This window comes from Hyperolius riggenbachi, chromosome 8, assembly GCF_040937935.1.
Source record: "Hyperolius riggenbachi isolate aHypRig1 chromosome 8, aHypRig1.pri, whole genome shotgun sequence".
Lineage (NCBI taxonomy): Eukaryota > Metazoa > Chordata > Amphibia > Anura > Hyperoliidae > Hyperolius > Hyperolius riggenbachi.
In genome coordinates this window covers 23,507,244-23,511,070 of record NC_090653.1, presented here as the reverse complement: position 1 = coordinate 23,511,070, position 3,827 = coordinate 23,507,244, and positions in this window count along the sequence as shown.

The window sequence follows — 3,827 nt, the reverse complement described above, 5'->3', positions numbered from 1 at the left end:
TGTCTTCCTATAGGAGTGGTAACTCTGCAGGTCAGGACTCTGCACTCTTCCTATAGGAGGGGTAACTCTGCAGGTCAGGGCTCTGCTGTCTTCCTATAGGAGGGGTAACTCTGCAGGTCATGACTCTGCTGTCTTCCTATAGGAGGGGTAACTCTGCAGGTCAGGACTCTGCGGTCTTCCTATAGGAGGGGTAACTCTGCAGGTTATAGGAGGGGTAACTCTGCAGGTCAGGACTCTGCAGTCTTCCTATAGGAGGGGTAACTCTGCAGGTCAGGACTCTGTGGTCTTCCTATAGGAGGGGTAACTCTGCAGGTCAGGTCTCTGCGGTCTTCCTATAGGAGGGGTACCTCTGCAGGTCAAGACTCTGCACTCTTCCTATAGGAGGTATAACTCTGCAGGTCAGGACTCTGCGGTCTTCCTATAGGAGGGGTAACTCTGCAGGTCAGGACTCTGCAGTCTTCCTATAGGAGGGGTAACTCTGCAGGTCAGGACTCTGCGGTCTTCCTATAGGAGGGGTAACTCTGCAGGTCAGGACTCTGCGGTCTTCCTATTGGAGGGGTAATTCTGCAGGTCAGGACTCTGCACTCTTCCTATAGGAGGATAACTCTGCAGGTATGGGCTCTGCTGTCTTCCTATAGTAGGGGTAACTCTGCATGTCAGGTCTCTGCGGTCTTCCTATTGGAGGGTAACTCTGCAGGTCAGGACTCTGCGGTCTTCCTGTAGGAGGGGTGATTCTACAGGTCAGGGACCTGCGGTCTTCCTATAGGAGGGGTAACTCTGCAGGTTAGGACTCTGCAGTCTTCCTTTTGGAGGGTAACTCTGCAGGTCAGGACTCTGCGGTCTTCCTATAGGAGCGGTAACTCTGCAGGTCAGGACTCTGCGGTCTTCCTATAGGAGGGGTAACTCTGCAGGTTAGGACTCTGCTGGCTTCCTATAGGAGGGGTAACTGCAGGTCAGGGCTCTGCGGTCTTCCTATAGGAGCGGTAACTCTGCAGGTCAGGACTCTGCTGTCTTCCTATAGGAGAGGTAACTCTGCAGGTCAGGACTTTGCGGTCTTCCTATAGGAGGGGTGATTCTGCAGGTCTGGACTCGCTGGTAAGCGGAGTGAAAGCTTTATTGAGCCAGCGAGACTTTCAATGGTTAAAGTTTGTTGGTACACTTATAGACCTAGTTGTACAAGTCCTCTTATATAACTAGGGCATGTGTGTTTCTGTTTATTGGTGCTTCTTGGTCGGTCCGGCACACACCAGGCCTGGAGTCCCTGGCTCAGCCGCAGCGTGTCCTGGGCAGTAATAGGTTGGCGTACGGGTGTCTGAACATAGACGGGTGACTCATCCTCCCTGCACAGTGTGTGATCCGAGGCTGTAGAAGCTTTGGCTGATCTTTTTTCTTGTAATTTTAAGTTATTTTCCACCTGTGGCTAAGATAAGGTTTTATATCAGATAGCGGTTATATCTGCCAAGGCCTCGTCGTCCCCCGGGGAGCGCACAGAGATATCGGAGTAATGCAGCCGCGGCATCCAGGGGTGTAGTACTGAGTACTTCTCCGCTAGCCTTCATACAGAGCTCAGCGGACCACCACGTGCCCCCAAAGCAATGCAGTCGTGTTCAGCAAATAATTGTAAAGTGTCCTACAACCCAGGGAGGGAGATAAGCCTGGCACACACATGCAATTTCAAATGGCTAGTCAGTATGAGAGCCAAATAGATCAGCAGGGCTGCCAGTCAACTGGCATTGTTTAAAAGGAAATAAACATGGTAGCCTCCATATCCCTCTCAGTTCAGAAGTACTATAAAGTAAGGCCTGGACCATGCCCAGGCTATGAGGATGTCTTCCATGGCAGTGGTTTAACTAGCCCAGGGTCAGCTTGGTGGCCAGGAAAGGGTTAATGATAGGGACTGAGTGTGGCGGCACAAATAATTTAATCAGGCTAGGGGGTGGGGATTAGAGATGGCTCGAACCTCTGATTTTAGGTTCGTGAACCTCGAACGCGAAATTCCGCAAAAGTTAGCGAACCGGCGAACTTCGCGAACCGCAATAGACTTCAATGGGCAGGCGAACTTTGAAAACTAGAAACACTGATGCTGGCCACAAAAGTAATGGAAAAGATGTTTCAAGGGGTCTAACACCTGGAGGGGGGCATGGCGGAGTGGGAGACACGCCAAAAGTCCCGGGGAAAATTCCGGATTTGACGCAGAGCAGGGTTATAATCCATAAAAGGCAGAATTCACATTGCATTGCTAAATTGGAGGCCTAAGGTGCTTGAAAACATCTTGCATGTGTATACATGGATCAGGTAGTGTAAGTAGTGTACAGCTTCACACTGACACACCAAACTCACTGTGTAATGCACCGCAAACAGCTGTTTGCGTAGTGATGGCCGTGCTGGCCGAGAGTGCAGGCCGTGGCGGTTTTCAAGCCCATATGGTCGGGCTGAAGTAGCTCAATGACAGAGCAACAGTGACTGTCCAGCTGATCGAATTTGGCCGGTCATTGCTTCATTGTGATGCACAAGCCCCTTCACCGCGGCAAGGTAATGATCATGAAGAGGGATGGGCACATGTACATGCCTTTTGTTTTGTTGTTGCAGCCGCCCGCAGTGCAGCCAGAAAATTTAGGCAGGCATGTGCACGCACCAGAAAAATTATTATAGCGGCCGCTGCTAGCAGTGGCTTTAAAAATTCAAGAATCCACCAGGAGTCCTGGACCCTGTTGGTGGTGACGGAGAAGGCAGTCAAGCGGCCTGCATGCAGAGATGCTGTGTTGGGACCGACTTAGTCTTGGGGCAGGCAGTCACACGGCGTGCAGGTAGAGATGCTGTGTGTGGGGACTGACTTAGTCTTCGGGCAGGCCTGACTGTGCTTTGCAGACCAGGCATCTGTGGTCAGATGGACCCTTGACCCAGAGATGACACCACTTGCCTTTCAACATCACGGTACAGTTTAGGTATCGCCTTTTTTGAGAAATAATTGTGGCCTGGTATCTTCCACTGCGGTGTGTGGCTTTGCTTTTGTGTGCTGCTTTTCCTCAGGTGGTCATCCCATTACAGTTTGTGCTTTTTCTTCATGTGCCTTCGTAAGGCAGTTGTCCCTAAGCGGGTCTTGGTCTTTCCACGGCTCAATTTTCGGTGGCAGAGAGTGCATCACTCTCATCTGAGGCAGACACACAAAAAAATGTCCACACCGCTGAGCCCTGGGATGATGGCACTTTGGTGATGGCTGCCAACTGAGTGTTAAGTGGGGTGCCAGAATCAGAGCAGGAGGAGGAAAATATGTCACGCTTCTGTGCGGAAGCTGAAGAAGATAGGGTGTTCTGTGTTAAATAGTCAACTACGTCCTGACAATATTGGGGGTTGATGGCACGCTCCTTCTTCTGAACACTGTACTTTGGTCGAGGGCCGCATGAAATCACAACAGCAGGACCTCAAACAGACCTTCCGGGTGGCCTGCCTCTAGCTCTGCCTCTGCCTGTTATTTTGTCCATATTGGGGGGAGATGAATTGAGGTATGCACTGACTTGACTAATACAATGTGCAGTCACACAGATGCAGTGAAATGCATACACTGACTGCTGGTATAATACAATGTGCAGTCACACAGATGCAGTGAAAGGTACTGACTGCTGGTATAATACAATGTTTAGTCACACAGATGCAGTGAAAGGTATACACTGACTGCTGTATAATGATGAGATGAATACACTTGATATCCTATAACGAGAATCTGTTATGGAGGGCAAGTCTGCCATCCATTCAAGTGAAAGGTATGCACTGATTGGTATAATGCAATGTGGAGTTACACAGGTGCAGTGAAAAGGTATGCAGTATGC